We start from the raw sequence: 21031 nt of genomic DNA on the forward strand, positions 1-21031 counted from the left end.
TATATATATATATGTATGATACACACACATATTTATACTTACATACATACATAAAGCTCTACCTTCATATATGCATATGCATGTAGATGTGTCTGTACTCATCTTCCTCCTCCTCCTCCTCATCATCATCATTGTCATCAGCATTGATTGAACAGGAAATTATGTTCTCCAAGATGGATTAGGGGGCCACATTGAATAAGCTTAATTTTTTTCTTTTTTTTCTATGGCTGGATATTCTTCCTATTACCAGCCACCCTACAGAGTATATTGGATGCTTTTTTTTCCTATGGTGCCTGCACCAGAGAAGTTATCACATTTTAGACAAAACTCAAAAATTCCCTCCTCTTTGCACAAAATAGAATGTACAGGGTTCATTCTATCATGGCACCAGTACCAAAGAAGACAGAAGCAAGACAGGAAAGGATAACAAGAAGTGGATAAAGTGAATGATGGATGTCAGTAAATGATGGCCAAGGGTGTGTATAGCTAGAGTGCATGTAGTCCATTAACCCATTTGATACCAAACTGCTTGAGACAGGTTCTGGTTCAATGATACATACTTCTTGTTTTACAGTGATCTAAGTTAAAATCTTCCATGAAAATTTCTGTTAATTTTTATTGCAAACACCAGCTTAATAACGACAAAGTTATTTTACTAAATTATTTATTATTTTCAAGATTATTTGTAACAAAGGCAGTGTATTTAAACATAAATATGGTAACAAAAGGGTTAAGTATATATCTCAAGAGGATGAGAAAACAAGAGTGTATATTGTTACTACACTCATGGAGTGGTTGGCGTTAGGAAGGGCATCCAGCTGTAGAAATACTGCCAAACCAGACTGGAGCCTGGTGCAGCCTTCATGGCTTACCAGACCCTGGTCGAACCGTCCAACCCATGCTAGCATGGAAAACAGACGTTAAATGATGATGATGATGATGGTAACAAAAGGGTTAAGTATATATCTCAAGAGGATGAGAAAACTAGAGTGTATAGTTCTTATGGTGTAGTAGATAAATATACTTTACTTATAATTTGGTAAATATGACTGCTTTTCCATGATTTCAAATAGCAAGCTGAATAGAGTATTCATTATGGATTTGATTTGAGAGAAGACTTCTGCTTGAATGACATTCTTTTTATCTCAGGTTTTGTTGTAACTCTTGGAGTTTTGCATGCATAGTGGGCTGGCTGCCTGCAGCCAACGGTACCATGCTATTTGTTCCTTTCAACTATCTAATACTTTCCTGATTATTCTGGCTGTGTGAAGGCAGTAAACCTTGTATAACAGTTCTGCTGGGCAATCTATTCTGATTTCTTTTATACTCCTCTTGATGCCTTCTGATACTGTCCCCAAGGACCCAACAATAATTGGCACTGTCTTCACTATCTTCCTTTTCCATTGCTGGGCTATTTCGTACTCAATAGGATTGTATATACCTATTGTTTCACCTTCCTTCTGGACTATTTGTGGGTCAAAGGGGGTATGCAGCACCAAATATATAGCACATGTGGTGCATCTTGTCCACCACTACTAGATCCATTTTGTTATGCTCTAGGACCTGATCTGTTTGGATTGGGAAATCTCAGAGGATTTTGCAGGCCTCCGACTCCACCACTCTCTATAGTTTATGCTCATACTACATCTTGCCTTTCTCTAGCCCCCACTTTTCACACAGTTTCCACTGTAGCACTTTCGCTACCTCATCATGTCACTACAACTTGTAGTGGCTCAGGGCAAGTCTAGGCCATTCAATCATGATGTAGGCAATGGTTTTGTCCACTCTGTTACAGATGCAGCACAGTGGAGACAGTTGCTCATTCCTAAGGTTGACCCTCCAATTCATAGCCAAAGCTTGGTCTTGCACTGCTCTCAGTCTCTTTTTCCAGTGTTCCTTTCTTCAGCCAATCCCACCTATTTTTTCCAGCAACTGCAGTTGTGCCTACATAGAACTGATTGTGTAGTCCCTTATTGTGTAATTCTTCTTCATGCCCTTTTTGTGCTTCTTCCTTTGTTTTTCCATTTTTCTCTGCTTTCAGTACTCCCTCATTCCTAACTGACACTAGTAAAGTTTACTTACTTTGGGATAGGTATGTCATTAAACTCCCAAGCTCAATATGTATGCAGTTCCAGAGGCGGTACCATAGCCAATGAGGGTTATCCGAGGTGTGGTTATTGCTAGTTGAAAATTATTATTATTATCATTGTTATTATTATTATGATTATTATTATTATTATTGTTATTGTTGTTGTTGTTGGTGTTATTATTATTATTATTTGATTTGACTCAGATTTGGTCTTATTCCAGGTTATTACTTGTAACCTTAGGTATCCACAAGTTTTCAGCAGTCTTTCCAGTGCTCAGAACCCTTCAGATGATCCTTGCTGTCCCTATGAAACAAACTTTCTGTAGGAACTCTACTGGGCATTCTATTCCAATCTCCTTCAGCCATTTATCTATATCTTTGCTCACTGTTCCCAATGCACCAATTATTATAGGCATGATCTCTACTGTTCTCATGCTCCAAATTCTTCTTATTTCAAATTTTAAGGTATTGTATTTTTATTGTTTTTCTTCCTCTTTCTTTATGATCCTGGAATCAAACAGGCATGATGGGTTGATCAGTAAGCAACTTCGCTTATCTTTATCTATAATTGCTATGTCTGGTCTATTATTTTCTAATTCTTGTCCATTTAAATAGGAAAGACCCACAAAATCTTGCATTTCTCCGACTCCAGTACTCTTTCGACTCAATGATTGTACCATGTGTTTCCAGCTTCAAATCTCCATTTCTTGCACAGTTTCCAGTGTAAAACTTTCACAACCTGATTGTGCCTCAATTTCTTATATTCTTTCTGTGCCAACATGGGGCATTCTGTCACAATGTGTGCCACTGTCTCATTCCAAGTTTCACAGGCTTTACATTTTTCTGACACATTCTCTCCCATATATTTTTTCTCAAGTTGTTTGTTTTTATCACTTGATCTTGGGCTGCTACAATTAGGCCCTCTGTTTCTTTTTTTAATTACCCCTTTTTTAACCAAACCTAGGATTTTGTTCCACATATGTCTTCAGTGGATCTCAAAAATTGGCCATGCAGAGGTTTCTCTTCAATTCGTCTGATGGGGTATCAGAGCATACCCTAAAGGCAGAAGATGAGTATAAGAAAGAACAGAGACAGATAATTTAGGAAACATGGATGGATACAGGGCCAGGTTAAGACCCATAGAGGCCCTAAGCACTTAAAAGACTTTGGTGCCCTCAAGTATATGTAAATGATTCAAAACATAAACAAAAATAATTCAAAATGTAAACAATAATAAGCCATCAAATAAATTTTTATTTTTCAAAATGGAACAAAACTAACATTAAGATGGAAAATAATGCTTATTTTTGTATACTTCCATTATATTTATATTTACTCTTTTACTCTTTTAATTGTTTCAGTCATTTCACTGCAGCCATGCTAGAGTACCGCCTTTAGTCAAGCAAATCGACCCCAGGACGTATTCTTTGGAAGCCTAGTACTTATTCTATCGGTCTCTTTTGCCGAACTGCTAAGTTACAGGGCTATAAACACAGACACACAAACATACATATATATATATATATATATATATATATATATATATATGTATACGATGGGCTTCTTTCAGTTTCTTTCTGCCAAATCCACTCACAAGGCTTTGGTCGGCCCAAGGCTATAGTAGTAGACACTTGCCCAAGGTGTCATGCAGTGGGACTGAACCCGGAACCATGTGGTTGGTAAGCAAGCTACTTACCACACAGCCACTCCTGCACCTATTTGAAATTTGAAAAATTTTGTCCATTTTTTTTTAATAATTACAAAGTGTTTGATGATATTATTAAAATTAATTTTACATAAAACTTCTGCTTCTATACTTAATAGAGATAAAGCATTATGAATATTATTTTAGAAAGTTTTAAGTGATTTCTTTCATGCCATAAACTATTTTCATTCCTGATACCTTAAGCACATGCTTATTTTTCTTAATGGGTTAATCCAGCACTGGATGGGTAAGTTCACAAGAGCATGAAGCAGGAGTAACGAATGGGTAGGGAATGGACATAGGGATGAACATGGGTGCAAGCATGATCAATGGTCAAGGATGAATCTAAGTTTGGGAAGAACTTGAAGGAAAATAGGACTGGATCAGGGAGAAAGAGGTGATAAGAGGCATCGCATAAAGGGGTGATGGTGGTGGACAGCAACAGTATAATAAAACTAGCAGATAGATGAGAAAATAGAGAGATGACGAACGAGAAACACACAGTGACAGTCAGAGATATGTAGGGATGGAAATAGAAGGATAAAGGTGAGGAGGGGGCAATGATGACAGAATGGCAATGAGAGGCCATTTAGGGTAAATGGATGAGAATGCAGTGGAGGAGGATAACGTATGTATGTATGTATGTATATGTATTATGTATTCTCTATATATGCATGCATGTAGGAAAAAAAACATTTATTCTGCAGATGTTTAATGGCATATTTTCACATACACAAACACTTACACTCAGACACACACCACACATACACACAAGAGCATGCACGCACATATGCATACACACACACACACGTGATTACTACTGATAAACATCAAGAATATATTAATAAGGCTCGTACATTTGATATTTTGTGTCTATTCATTTTTTTTTCTGCTAGGCTTAATTCCAACAATACAACATTAGAATAATACGATATTGCAACAATGCATTGCAACAATGATATTATTGACAAGTGCATCTAGAGAGACCTGTAAAGATCTTATCTCTTTTCCCCCTCCCTCCCCCCTCACTCTCTTTCTCTCTCTCTATCTCTCTGAAAATGCACAGTTACACAATTAGCAACGAGAACACCCATGAATTGAATTCTTTCAAATGCCCAGAAGGGTCACAAGAAGTGGGTGACAGCTTTAGTTACTTAGCTGACCTTGTGTGCCAGCAAACACACACACACAACATGCACACAAAAACACATATACCGGTATGCCTCTGTGTGTGTGTGAGTGTGTACATATATATATGTACACACACACACATATGAGTACATATATATAAATGTATATGTGTGTGTATATATATATATATATATATATATAATATATATATATATATAATATATATATATATATGTAAATATGCACATAATAATAATAATAATAATAATAATAATATAATGAAGAGCTTATTATAAATAGTGCTCAGGTGCACTACAGCTTGTTAGAAAAATGTTAAAAGAGGGGACAGAGAGCAGACATATAAGTCAAGTAAAGACAGACAGCAATGAAAGGTAGAAGTACATGCACAGAATAAAACACGAAAAAGAAAGAAGAGTAAATATCAAGAGTGTGTCAGATGCGTATGTCGTTTTATGTGTGTGTATGAATATGTATATGTGTGTGTATGTGTGTTAAATAAAATGAGACAACAAAGCCAAGGCAGTGTGAAATTTCTAGGACATTTATAAAGACTGAACCTGGCTGCACTGTCTGTTTTGGCATGGCTTTTACACCTAGATGCCCTTCTTAACACTAACCACCTTACTGTACTAATGATGATGATGATGATGAACATGATGATGACGAGCTTATTGTATACAGTGCTCAAATGCACTACAGTATATATAAATTAGTTTTTTAGCATGCCAAAACCAGGTTTCTTTCTCTAATGCTTTACATAGTTCAACCTATTCAAGTGAAAGAGTGAATAACAAAATAGGAATGTTGAAAGAAATATCTATAAAGTTAGTTTTGAACCATCAAATGGCTATGGGAGTCCAACCAGAATAAAATAGTAAACAAAAGAATACAAAAATAATAAATGGCTGAGAATCATTGGACTACACTATCAAAGGTTTTCTTCCCTTTTTTTTTAAGATGGTATGGAATGATATTCATCATCATTTAGTGTCCGTTTTCCATGATAGCATGGGTAAGATGGTTTGACTGGAGCTGATAAGCCGGAGAGCTGTACCAGGCACCAGTCTGTTTCCATTTGGTTTCTACAGATAGATGCTCCTCCTAAAGTCAACCACTCCATAGAGTGTACTGCATGTTTTTCACCTGTTACTGACACAGGTACCTTTTACCTGCCACTGGCACAAGTGCCTTTTATATGTCACCTTGGGAGATTTAGATACTATTTCTAACAGACTGAGTCATCAAATAAAAGCTTCTTCAGTGGGTCATAACCTACTATCACTTCCAACATCATGTCTTATTCTGTTCCAAAGATTCTCATTTCAGCTAGTAAAACCCAGTTTGCAGTTTGTGTAATGTGTATCATCTTCAACTTACAGCTTCTTTTTTTTTTTATGCTTTCAGAACAAAAACAGACTGTACCATTATCTATAAATGCATTTCACAATGAATTATATATAACAGTTTAATTTCTAAACGCCATTCCTCCTGACTCGTCTACATTTTTTCCTTTTTTTTTTTTTTGCGATATATATGTGTGTATGTGCGTATATATATATAGTTAATTTATCAGTGAAGTGGATTCTGATTAAAACATTAACGAATGTCCTACTTCAGGAAAGTGGTTTGATCACTGAGATTTTATAATCTAAGTGGTCAATCGGTATTCACAAGCAGATCAATGCATACTTAGTAGTTTGTATAGTGGACACTATGCTGAGTTTCAGTGTATTTGTGTGTGTGTGTGTGTGTGTGTGTATGTTTGCATACATGTCCCTCTATGTTTGCATATGTAGTAAATGTGTGTCTATGTATGCATTTGTGTGTATAAGTGTATGTGTATGAGTTTGTGTGTGTGTTTAATGTCTGTGTATGTCTGCATATGTGTACTTGTAAATGTTTGTGTATGTATGTCTGTGAATGTGTGTGTGTGTGTGTATGTATGTGTGTGTGTACTTAGTGATGTTCAAGCCGTTGTTTACTTCCATGCCAGTTTTGATTTAGCAAATCTGCTATCAAACATGTTCCAGACACGAATTCTTTTGTCTTTTTACACATCAGAGATTACATTCTCCAATGTATTCTATCTTTTTAAAGTTGAAAGGGTTATAATTCTTGAGGGATTTGGCTACTGTTTCTAGCATGTCAAGTTGCCACATCAAGGTCTCCCTTGCTGGCTTGTCCTTTATATAAATGTAGGAGCATGCCTGTGTAAGTGTGTGTGTGTGTACTTAAGTGTCTTGAATCTCTCTAGACACAGGATTTATCTCTTCGCAGCAAATACAATGATGCTTGGTAATGTACAACTCAAACATCAAACAGTTGACTTAGTAGAAACCCACAAGATTATCCACTACCTTTCTTTCCAACAACAACAATTTTAGTCCCCTTTGATTTTACAAACATATTCAACCATGAACATATTATAATATGAAAATATCAGCTCAACATCTACGACTTCCAGAAGCACATTTTTAGGATCAAAATTGTCAGTTGTCAGCTGACAAAAATTCCATGCTTCCCAAAATTCACCAATATCATTCCAGCCATGCCTATGAACCCTTCCCTCTTTATTGCTCTTTTACTGTTCATTTTTCTACCCTGTTTTATTCTGTGTACTGTGCAAGTATTTTTGACCATCCATTCTATCTTTCTTTACATGATTCATTGCTGCTTTCTGTCCCCTCTTTTCTCTTTTCTGATGAATTGTAGTGCATCTGAGCACTCTATACAGTAAGCTCATTTATTACTAAACACCACTAGAAAGCTTCATTGTGCAGGTATCATCATATACAACATGGATAGCTATCAGTAATAAATTTATCTAACCCATAATTGGATAGAAAAAACATTTTAGATATTAACAAATGAGTATATATATATATTGCTGCTGAGACCCCCTTCGGTCATAACTGACCATAGGATTGCACCAAGAAAGTTACCCTCCCAGGCACAAGTCCAGGCAAGGTTGCTTATGGAAGGTCAGCAGTCGCCCATGCATACCGGCCTCCCTTCTCCATGCTACCAGTGTTATCCAATGGATAGGCAAAGGCCAATATAGCTTGAGTGACAGGAGCAACATGAAATAAAGCGTCTTGCTCAAGAACACAACACACAGCCTGGTCCAGGAGCACTGCCTTTAGTCAAGCAAATTGACCCCAGAGCTTATTCTTTGTAAGCCTAGTACTTATTCTATCAGGCTCTTTTACCAAACCGCTAAGTTAAAGGGATGTAAACATACCAGCATCTGTTGTCAAGCGATGTTGGGGGGACAAACAAATACACAAACATACACACACACACACACACACATACACATATATGACGGGCTTCTTCCAGTTTCCGTCTACCAAATCCACTCACAAGGCTTTGGTTGGCCCAAAGCTACAGTAGAAGACACTTACCTAAGGTACCACGCAGTGGGACTGAACCTGGGACCATGTGGCTGGTAAGCAAGCTACTTACCACACAGCCACTCCTGCACCTATATGTAACTTTGTAACATGAATTCATAAAAATCAAGGCACATCAACTTGTAGGGTGCCAGAATCTAATATACATATATATTGCAGGTGGCACGTAAAAAGCACCCACTACACTCACGGAGTGGTTGGCGTTAGGAAGGGCATCCAGCTGTAGAAACATTGCCAGATTAGACTGGAGCCTGGTGCAGCCTTCTGGCTTCCCAGAACCCTGGTCGAACCGTCCAACCCATGCTAGCATGGAGAACAGACGTTAAACGATGATGATGATGATGATGATTGGATTCTCCCATCAGCTTCAACATATGTGTGTGTTGGTGTAAAAAGGGAACAACTCTTCTTTCAAATGTGTTATAATTAAGACATGATTGTGTTTGGGGTCAATCTCTTTTAATAAGGATTTTTCATACTTCATTATTAATCCTTTGTGTTTAGTTTAAAACCATATCATTCCCAAATTTAACATTTTGAGACCTTCATGGTCTCATTATCAGAATGAAATAATGGTTATAATTGTTTCTTGAATTAGAAGAAGGCCTGAAATTTTGGTATAATAATAGTAATAATGACATGTTTGCATGGTTTGTAATAGGTCACAAAGGTTCCTGAGAACACAAGTCATTCTCAGCAAAATAGAGAGACTTTGTTTGCCAAAGTAGTGCAGAGAGAAGCATTTAGTGAATACTTATTACCACATCAACCTGGTTACTTCATTTGTACTTATTTCATTCATCATTAATCCACGAGGAGAAAGAGAAAGAAAAAGAGAGAGAGAGAAAGACCTCCCCTCCTTCCTGCTATGAGCTAGGGTCAATGGATTTCCTTCACATATATAAAAGATCATTATAATAACTCTATTAGCAGAAAAATTGAACAGCTTCCAAAAATGTTGAGAATCCTAAACATAAGCACATTTCTCTCTTTCTCTCTACCACGCTTTCTGTCACAGTCTCTCTCACTTTCTCTCTCTCTCTCTTTTGCCCCTTCCCTTTCTCACTTTCTCCCTCTCTCACTTTCTCTCTCTCTCTCTCTTTTGCTCCTTCCCTCTCTCACTTTCTCTCTCTCTATCTTTTGCTCCTTCCCTCTCTCACTTTCTCTCTCTCTCTTTTGCTCCTTCCCTCTCTCTCTCTCTCTTTTGCTCCTACCCTCTCACTTTCTCTCTCTCTCTCTCTCTCTCACACATACAGTCCCAATGTACAGTCAATGCATCATCAAACCCTTTTCATCTCCACACTTACTCTCCTCTTTTGCACTTCCTCTCCAATAATCCTCTTTCCATCTTCTTTCACTACATCTCATCTTTTCTCTCCCTCATTTATAAATCTTATTCTTTCTCCCTCTCTAAATTTCCCCAACTCTCCTTATATCCTCACTCTCTCATCTTCTCTAACTCTAACTCCTACTCAACATTCCTTTCACTTTCCTCTCCTTCACTCTCTCTTCATATCTCACCCTTTCTCCCATTTTCTTCTCCATCTCAACCATATCATCTACTACTCCTCTCGTTCTCTCCAATATGCTCTCTTTAACACTCTCTCCCGTTCTCCACCTCACTCACTATCCATTCAAGTTGAGGGTGTATTTGTACTTTAGCTGCTTATTTCGATTAAGATTTTCTCTCCGCCCACACATAATCCCCCGCCCCATTCCCAAATATATAGATGTTCTCTTCTTATCTAGAGACCTACATATAAACAAATCAAACAAAAAGCAGCACACATACTACATTCAGTAATACAAATATAAATGCATATATGCACTTAAAACATATGTATATATAAATACAGATATCCCTCATGTATAAATTGTCATCATCATCATCATTACTATCATCGCCATTTAACGTCCCTTTCCCATGCTGGCATGGGATGGATGGATAGAGGGTTTGAAAGGAGCTAGTAAGGCCGGAGGCCACACTAGGCCCCATTGTCTATTTTGACAGGGTTTCTATGGTTGGATGCCCTTCCTGATGCCAACCACTTTATAGAGTGACTTGGCTGCTTTTTATGTAACACTAGCATCAGTGATTTTTAAATATATATATATATATATATATATATATATATATATTTGTGTGTGTGTAGGGGAGTATGTGTGTTTATACATACTTTATATCTATATATGTATATTTCTCTCTCCTCCCTTTGTGTGTGTGTGTGTGTATATATATATATATATATATATATATATATATATATATACACACACACAGAGGGAGGAGAGAGAAATATACATATATAGATATAAAGTATGTATAAACACACACATATATATATATATACACATTGGTTTATGTTGGATGAATGAGAAGCATGCTCAATACATGTAGAGGATTTAATTTCAATGAAAAAATTATATGCTAGGTATGCATATCTCTAGAAGAAAGAGAATTCTTTCTTTCTCTCTCTAAATACACACACACACACACACAACACATATTATATATATATTTTTTATTGCCCACAAGAGGCTAAACATAAAGGGGACAAACAAAGACAAAGGGATTAAATCGATTACATTGACCCCAGTGCGTAACCAGCATCGATTGTCAAGTGATGGTGGGGAAGAAACACAGACACACAAATACATATATATATATATGTACAACAGGCTTCTTTCGGTCCCTGTCTACCAAATCCACTCACAAGGCTTTGTCGGTCTCAGGTTATAGTAAAAGACACTTGCCCAAAGTGCCATGCAGTGGGACTGAACCCAGAACCATTAGGTTGGGAAGCAAGTTTCTTACCATACAGCCACTCCCGTGCCTATATATATATATATAATATATAATATATATATATAATATATATATATATATCATCATAGTTTAATGTCTGCTTTCCATGCTGGCATGGGTTAGACGGTTTGACTGAGGGCTGGCAAGCACCAGGCTCCAATCTGATCTGGCAGAGTTTCTACTGCTGGATGCCCTTCATAATGCCAACCGCTCCTAACACATCTTCACCACTATCTTACCCCTCTTTTCTAAATGAAGTAACCCTGTATCTCCCCTACAGCTAGATGCCTGTACTTGTCACTTTATCACATTTCAGTCTCTCGTCATCTGGCATAAAATCTCCTCCCTCAATCTTACACACCCTTAGGGAGGTGGGGATCTCGTCTTGCGAGTTATCTGGTCCCCTCACTAGTGCTGGTGGTGTGTAAAATGTACCCAGCACACGCTGTAAAGTGTTTGGCTTTAGGAAGGGCATCCATCTGTAGAAACACTGCCAGATCAGACTGGAGTCTGGTGCAGCCTCCTGGCTTCCCAGACCACAGTCGAACCGTCTAATCCATGCTAGCATGGAAAACGGACGTTAAACAATGATGATGGTGATGATATATATATATATAGATATATATATATATATGTGTATGTATGTATGTATGTATGTATGTATGTATAACATGTATATATGTGGGTGTATCAGTATGAATACATAATATATATATTTATATACAAATATATATTTACGCACACATGCACACACACATACACGCGCATACACACACACACACACACACACACACACATACAAACATTGAAGTTTTATAATGATGTGAAAGTAAGAGAGAAGAAAAGAAATTAAGGTAGTTGTCATGAAAATTGAAGAAAAGTCTTAAAGTGCCATGTAAGTCGAATGACAGAAAAGATGATTGAATGAACGAAGCAAAGAAAAGGAAGAGAAAAGAGAGTGAGAGAGAGAGAGAGGAGAAATATACAGGTGTTTAATGCATGTGTATCACACAAACTAGTAGAAGTATAGGCAAAGGTAGATAGCCAGGCCAGATCTCCTTGGTAATAAGTGCACAAATATATTATAGTATTAACTAGGAAATATCTCAATGAATGAGTTATTCCTTGGTTTGTTCTGTAGAGAAGGAGATTCTGTGGTTGTGCCAGAGGATTCATTTACAAAGTGAAACTGGATGTATGTTTATTAAACATATGTAGTGAATGTATTCATTATATATATATATATATATATATATTTGTGTGTGTATATATATATAATATATATATATATATATATATATAATACAAATAAGAAAATGGAGAAACAATTTAGTTGGTTCATCAGCTTTCAGATATTAGAATGTTGGTTTATTTATTCATTTAACAGAAATGAGAACCTTAATAGCATACATATATACATTGTAATTCAATACATATAAGATAAGAATACAAGTATAAAAATTTAAAACATTTGTGTATTAAGAATTTGAGTATTATACCAACAGTATATTGGATAAATATTATCCCTTAGTGGGTTGGATCCATAACCCCTAACTTGGTGTTTTATATATATATATATATATATATATATATATATATATATAATGTGTGTGTGGGTGTGTGTAAAATATATTTTCATGAGTCAGGAAAAAAAGACAGGTACTTATATATTAGGTAATAGAGGTGGTATATTATCATTATTTCTCTTGACAGCAAATTAATATTACTGAATAGTTTCATGCAAACTAAATATGCTTTTCCGTTTAGCTCTATCTGATGATTGCTAATTTTACTTCTCCATTGCTGGAATAAAACCATTTGGTAGTAATAATTGGCTGTCACACACACTGCAGACTGATAAGCAATTGGACAATGACAGAATTGAGAGGACCCTGCAGTCTAATCTAGCTGAAGCTGTGATAACTTCTGTAAGATTGATGCCATGATACAATAGAAAGTGATTGGTATAAACTGAATGGTATTAGGATGAGAATTCAGTCATGAAAAGAAACATATCAAAACAGAATGTATGAGTGAAATGTGGCTCTCCAAGCCACTATGTAGGGTTGTAACACTAACTAGGAGTTGTTGTAGAAGCAATGAAAAAGTTAGAGTGAGCACAACTGCAGACTAGAGTTTGAAATCTATTGGACGACAAAGAGAGTTTTTGCCAATTGGCCATATGGTTTTCTTTTGGATGTAGTTTTGGATTTCATGTGTAGTGCAGCAACACTATTCCACATATGTGAGAAGTACTCCAATTGTAGGTCTGACTTGACCTTTGTAGAGAGTCAGTAGCTGATCAAAGCTAATGTATTTTCTGGCTCTGAAAAGGAACACTAGCCTTTAGGGGCACAGTTTTTAGTGTTAAGTACTTGATGTCACTAGGAAAGATCATCTGATGGCCAAGTATCAATAACTGCTTTGAAGGTTTTATTTGCATATTGCTTTAGATAGGTTAAGAGCTCTTAAGTCCTACAGATTATATCTATGGATTTTAGCCAATACTGTATATAAATGACATTTGTAACCATCTTGTCTTCATATACAATTAAGACTAAATTCCATTAACACAGCAGTAATTTTTTTATTCATCTAGCCATTAAGGATGTGTTATGTCATACAAATGAGTATATTATGTTCATGCCGGTGGCACGTAAAAAGCACCAACCAATCATAGCCGTTGCCAGCCTCGCCTGACACCGTGCTGGTGGAACGTAAAAAGCATCTCCTACACTCACAGAGTGGTTGGCGTTAGGAAGGGCATCCAGCTGTAGAAACACTGCCAGATCAGATTGGGCCTGGTGCAGCCTCCTGGCTTCCCAGACCCCAGTTGAACCGCCCAACCCATGCTAGCATGGGAAGCAGACGTTAAACGATGATGACGATGATTGAGAATAGTTGTAGAGGTTACTCAGTTGCTGATAAAATTCCAACACAGTACTGAAACTAGCCTAGCTGAGAGTTCTTTTAATGTCTACAAAGAAACCCTATACAAAAACAAGCTTTCTTTAATATGGTATTGGCTAAAAACCTACTGATATATTCTAGAATATATAAAACAATAGAAGCAAAATACTGCTAATGCACCAAAATTCTAATATTAGAGAGGGTAGGGTACAAGATTGTTTTTGTAGTTGTTAAGCCCCAGGTTAGTCCAGATCAATCACAGTAATCCAGCTGTGACTGGAGTCTTCCACAGACTAATCTTTGTAGACCTACATTATACAAGATGGTAGAAGAAAAATAAAGGAGATTATCCCATGTGTCCTTTGAAAGGTCATGTTCAGTCATGAGTAACCTGGTTTAAATCATCTATTATATAAAATCTGTTCTGTGTGTGTGTGTCTTCTAGGATCTTGGGCATCCTCCATCCGATTGCGCTCAAATTTGATATGTAGATACCGACAGTATCAGGGCATGTATAAGTTTTGAAAAAATTACAAAAATCGATTCCAGGCAAGAATGCGATTGATAAATCGTGGGAATGTGTATTTGTACATGCAAATACATCAGCTGTTGCAACTGATACTACGTGTATGCGAGAAAAATGCACGTGCAGTTTGCACAAAAAAAAACTGGCTGGCTTGAAATAATGCCACAAAATGGGACGGTCAGACAAGTTGCTTTGAGAAAATTTGGTTTAAATGTTTGACAACTCAGCACTGTCCATTGGACGGGGGTCATTTTGCTTGTAATAACACATGCACAGTCAAGAGTGATTTCATGGAGTTTGACAGCTATTTCTAGTTGACCAACTGTTCATGTAAAGGTTCTTATATTGGCTCACTTTAATAACCATTTCTTACATTACCACTATGTATCACATTTATATAAAAGGAGTACAATAGATTTAATCAATCTCAGCATTGATCAGTACTTGTTGCTGCTGTTTAATAAGTACCAATCAGAATTCATAATTTTATGAGACTGCTGGGAAACAAAGTGCACTCATGTTATATGTACTCTGCTGCAATTATGAGGTTTTGATTTTATATGCTTCGGTTGATGTACCAAGAGTCATTGTGATACATACATACATACATACATTGTTGGCACTCCATCAGTTACGATGACGATGATGAAGGCGGCGAGCTGGCAGAGTCGTTAGCACGCCGGGCGAAATGCGTAGCCGTATTTCGTCTGCTGTTACGTTCTGAGTTCAAATTCTGCTGAGGTCGACTTTGTCTTTCATCCTTTCAGGGTCGATAAATTAAGTACCAGTTACGCACTGGGGTCAATGCAATCTACTTAATCCATTTGTCTGTCCTTGGTTGTCCCCTCTGTGTTTAGCCCCTTGTGGGTAGTAAAGAAAGAAGTTACGATGATGAGGGTTCGAGTTGATCCAATCAATGGAACACTCTGCTCGTGAAATTAACATGCAAGTGGCTGAGCACTCCACAGATATGTGTACCCTTAACGTAGTTCTCGGGGAGATTCAGCATGACACAGAGTGTGACAAGGCTGGCCCTTTGAAATACAGGTACAGCAGAAATAGAAAGAAAGAGTGAGAGAAAGTTGTGGTGAAAGAGTACAGCAGGGTTCGCCACCACCCCCTGCTGGAGCTTCATAGAGCTTTTTTTAGGTATTTTCGCTCAATAAACACTCACAACGCCCGGTCTGCGAATTGAAACCACAATCCTACAATCGCAAGTCCGCTGCCCTAACCACTGGGCCATTGTGCCCCCCCACACACACACACACACCCACCCACCCACCCACCCATCCATCCATCCATCCATCCATCCATCCATCCATCTATCTATCTATCTATCTATCTATCTATCTATACATCATCATTATCATCATCGTTTTAATGTCTGCTTCTTTGTTTGTATGGGTCATATTCACTGAGGCAGATTTTTCTAAAGCTGGATGCCTTCTCTGCTGCCAACCCTCACTCGTTTCCAAGCAAAATAGTACTTCTCCATGGTCAGATATGTTTTTCATGGAAGAGTGGAAACAAATGATATAACTTGTATGATGGAGCCACTTGTTTGCAATGATTATGAGATGTCAAGACAGGGTCCCACACACACATCTATACATACATACATATATATGTATATATTTACAATCAGTTTCTTTTAGTTTCCAACCAACAAATCCACATACAAAGCTTTAGTCAACATGAGGTTATAGTAGAAAACACTTACTCAAGGTACCACACAGTGGGATTGAAACTGAAACCCCATGTTTTTTAACCACACAACAGATAACTCTAAGCTCTGGGAAAGTCATTAAAGGATTATGTGAAAGAAAAAAATTCCAACCCAAATCTATTTGATGTGATTTGAAGGACACACACATGCACAAAAGCAAAAAATATGCAGCTAAACAACAAAATTTTTGACCTCATCACCTTAGTAAAAGCGAAAGTTAAACAACCACATTCTTTCACCTCAAGAGAGTTTCTCATAGTGTAAAATATCAGAGACTTAGGTGTAACTAAGCTGGAGTGCACACAGCAATAATGAAGTCAGTATGGCCCAGGGAATGTGTTTATGCATCTTGAGAGCTTTCCAGTCAAGAGATCCTGAAGCCATCATCCTTCTCTATGTTCTCTAGGTCTCGCCTTAACCCCTTCATTACCAACCCGGCTCTGGCTCTGAGTACAAATGTCTTGTTTTCAAAAGTTTTGAACAAAAATCTTCCACCAAACCTTTGTCACAATTTATGTTCTTAACACTAGCTGAATGATAACTAAGTTATTTTACAAATTCTTTGTTATATTGAAAGTAATTGAAAGAAGCACAGAGCATCTCAAAATATATAGAGTAACAAAAGGGTTAAATACTGCTGTCCACTGTGGTCTCTCCTCATACAAAACAAAACATTATGAGAATTGAAGCACCAAGAGGTTGCTCACAAGAAAAAGGAAAGGCATGACATACATGCACACACACACACAAATGAATGTGTATGTATACACACACACACACAAATACACAGGCACATATATGCACACATAGACACACATATAGGTCTGCATATATGTGTGTCTACATTTACAAACAGCTGTATAAAAAAATTCAAATATGATTCTACCAAGATGTATACATATCAGTGTTTATGTTTGTTTCCATATTCTTGTTCATGTGTACTTACATACAACCTGCTTGACTTTTATTCATTCCTATAGATGAATGGGTCCCAATTTTATTTTTCTATTATTTGTAAAGCATTTTAGAGAAAATAAAAATATTTTGGTGCACTTAGTGCATAAAATCAAAACAGGTATTAAAAAAAAGATATTTATATATCTTAGCCTCTAAATATAAATAATTCAAACAGCAGGAAATTATTAAATACTTAGGTCTTTAATCAATAAAGGAAACATAGTTAGAAATACTTTATATTTAGAATATTAGTTTGTGTTATTCATATTTTACAAATATAATTATTTTTATTTTCACAGTGCACCTAGCTTCACCTTGCAGAGCATTGATGAGTCAAAGCACACAGCTTGAGAACTGATGTAGTAGATATATATCCTTTTATTCTTTTACTTGTTTCAGTCATTTGACTCCGGCCATGCTGGACCACTGCCTTTAGTTCAGCAAATTAACCCCAGGACTTATTCTTGGTTAGCCCAGTACTTATTCTATCGGTCGCTTTTGCCGAACTGCTAAGTTATGGGGACATAAACACACCAACATCGATTGTCAAGCGATGGTGGTGGGGACAAACACAGATACACAAATATATGTATACACACACACACATATATTATGGGCTTCTTTCAGTTTTCTGTCTACCGAATCCACTCAGAATGCTTTGGTTGGCCCAAGGATATAGCAGAAAACACACACTTGTCCAAGGTGCCACGCAGTGGGACTGAACCCGGAACCATGTCATTGGAAAGCAAGCTTCTTACCAGACAGCCACACCTGCGCCTATGTTACATTCTGGGTTCAAATTCCACCGAGGTCAACTTTGCCTTTCATCCTTTCGAGGTCAATAAATTAAGTACCAGTTACGCACTGGAGTCGATGTAATCGACTTAATTCGTTTGTCTGTTCTTGTTTGTCCCCTCTATGTTTAGCCCCTTGTGGGTAATAAAGAAACATGTATGTATATATATATATAATTATGTACTATTTGTACATTATCATTATCACCATCTATGCTTTAGTGCTCACTTTTCCATGCTTGCATGAGTCAGGCAGAATTTGTTGAGGCAGATTTTCCATGACTTGATGAGTTTCCTACTACTAACCTTCACTTGTTTTCAAGCAAGATTATAATATTTCCTCATGGCCAGACATGATTTTTCAGATTTGAAATGAACAATGCTTATTTACAATCACCATGTCACATCAAGATAAGGAAACACATCACATACAACTACACCATTATCTCTTATACTTACTTCCAGACGAAGAAACACTCTGGTACATGCATCCACACATCCACCTCTTACTTCCTTCTGGGTACCCTTTTCTAACACTACAGACTTTTAACAGAGTGTGCTAGGTGCTTTTCTCGTGGCACCAGTACACGTAAGGTGTCATATCCTCAACAAGACTTAAAAAGGGCCCTCACAACCTCACACTCTACAGAATGGACCAGGTACATTTCCATAACAACAGCATTAGAGACATAGATATGTCCTTGACAAATTAAAGGTATATCCCAACACCACATCTCTGCTTCTTTGCCAGCCTCTTTTCAGAGTAAGAAGCCTAAATGATGAAGAAATGAATGGTAATGATGAGAGGAATGTACAATAGGAGCAGCATTGCTTTAAGGTTTACTTTTGCCTGTTTGCTTGGGTCAGACAGAATCCAGTGAGATAGATTTGCTGGATGCTCTTCTTGTTGCCAACCCTCACCTGCTTCTAAGCAGGTAGTATTGTCCCTTAGTCTAGACAAGTATTTTTATGGAAGACACAAACAACCAGCATTGCTTGTGTGACAGTGATATTAGTTTGCAATTAGTATGTGGTGTCAAGACAAGAAGACAACCCCACCCATAAACACACATATATATACATATCTGTATGTGGTTCTGGTGCTGCAGGTTGTGGTAGCAGCAGAGGCAGTGGCAGCGACAACAACAGCAGCCGTTCAAGAATTTGGACCTGGAGATCCCCGTTTCCAGTCACTTCGAGGGCCACCTCCCAGTGGTGTTGGGCATCAACGAAGAGCCCTCGACTACAAGACGACCAAAGTTTTTTTTTTTTTTCCAAGGTCTGGGGTCTCCCACTTCTAAGCCCTAGACCATCACCTAATCACCCTTATCCGTCTTGTTGCTTAACAACAACAACACCAACAACAATAACAGCAATGATGACAACAATGATAATGATGGTGATGACGATGATGACATCTGATAGTGATATGATCTTTGGCTGATAATTAACTTCAATAATGCCTACCACCTACCTTGAATATTTATTGACAATAGATGCTTGAAATACACTGAAAAAAAATCAAAGAAATAGCTGTCTTTTGCACACAAGATATCCAGTTTTGCTGAGTACACCAGTTTATGCTGAGATGTGCAGCAGTCCATGGCAACACCCTTGACTAAATTGCTAGTGGGAAAATGGATGATTAAATCTTCTTAGGAGGCTAATGTTTAATTGCCCATGTCAGCAGAAATTAAAAATCCAATTATTGACTTCTGGTCATCCATACTTTTATACTCACCAGCATTCTCACTCCCTTCTTCTTTCTCTCTCTATTTCTTCCTCCTTTTCTCTTACTCTTTCAATCTATCTTCTCATCCACTTGAAAGCCAGTTTGTCTAGCAATATCTGTATATCTGCATTTATCAATTTCTCAACATTTTTACCTCTCTCTTTCTCTCTCTCTCTCTCTCTCTCTCTCTCTCCCCTATCATCTTTCTCTCTATATATATGTAGGCATAGGCCTGGACGTGTGGTAAGAAGTTTGCTTCCCAACCACATGGTTCCAAGTTCAGTCCCATTGCATGGCACCATGGGCAAGAGTTTTCTCCTATAATCTCAAGCTGACCAAAGTCTTGTGAGTAGATTTGGTGGGTGGAAACCGAAAGACACCCACTGTACAATCTATTCACCAATATGTCATCTCCCCCAAAGGCGGCGAGCTGGCAGAAACGTTAATGGGTGAAATGCTTAGTGGTTTTCCGTCTGTTTTTACGTTCTGTGTTCAAATTCTACTGAGGTTGACTTTGCCTTTCATTCTTTCGGAGGTCAATAAATTGTCAGTTGCATACTAGGGTCGATCTAATTGACTGGCCCCTTCCCCAAAATTTCGGGCCTTGTGCCTGGAGTAGGAAAGAATATGTCATCTCCCTTTCTCTCATCATTCCCCTGTCTACTGAATTATTATTTGTTGTTCTTCACCCCTTTTCAAACTGTCATCATCTGTATCCCTGCCTTCCCCAAACTCATATGTATCATCAATCACCCCTTCAACTTGTCTACCATTCACTACATCCATCCCTTTAATCTGTTCAATCTCCTTTCATCCTTTCGGGAGTTGATAAATTAAGTATCAGTTGCATACTGGGGTTGATCTAATTGACTGGCCCCTTCCCCTAAAATTTCTCTTTACATTCATTCTTCCCCGAGGGTCCACTCTGAACACCTCATAACCGCTATTTTATTTTCCTTTCCAGTTTCACCCAAGTGATTCCAGTCTTCTCTTCTGAAATGTGAGTAACCATGCAGTTTCTACACAGCAAATAACCTGTTCTGTTCTGGCCCCTTCTTTAATACTTTAACCTCTCACCTCCTAGTATAAAGTTGCCTCCCTCTCTACTGTAACTCATTACCTTGAAGGGGATCTTAGTTTTGAGGGCTACATGGCAACCTTACTAGTATTGGTACCATGAAAAGTAAAAGCATCCAGTATACTCTGTAAAGTGGTTGCATA

General features: G+C 37.5%; 1 protein-coding gene, 1 long non-coding RNA gene and 1 pseudogene across 2 annotated transcripts in view; 2 read left to right on the forward strand and 1 right to left on the reverse strand.

Annotated features, from left to right (window-relative positions):
• Nucleotides 1-21031, reverse strand: part of LOC115212980 (potassium channel subfamily K member 1) — a 200703-nt gene that overhangs the window by 151001 nt on the left and 28671 nt on the right. The gene's annotated exons all lie outside the window — the stretch shown is intronic.
• Nucleotides 2124-2242, forward strand: LOC115213554 (annotated as a pseudogene).
• On the forward strand, nt 2137-15299 carry LOC118763835. Its single transcript, XR_004999585.1, has 3 exons — nt 2137-2253; nt 4914-4917; nt 15261-15299. It is a non-coding gene; the product is annotated as an uncharacterized LOC118763835 (long non-coding RNA).

Source organism: Octopus sinensis, linkage group LG6 (genome assembly GCF_006345805.1).
Source record: "Octopus sinensis linkage group LG6, ASM634580v1, whole genome shotgun sequence".
Taxonomy (NCBI): Eukaryota; Metazoa; Mollusca; class Cephalopoda; order Octopoda; family Octopodidae; genus Octopus; species Octopus sinensis.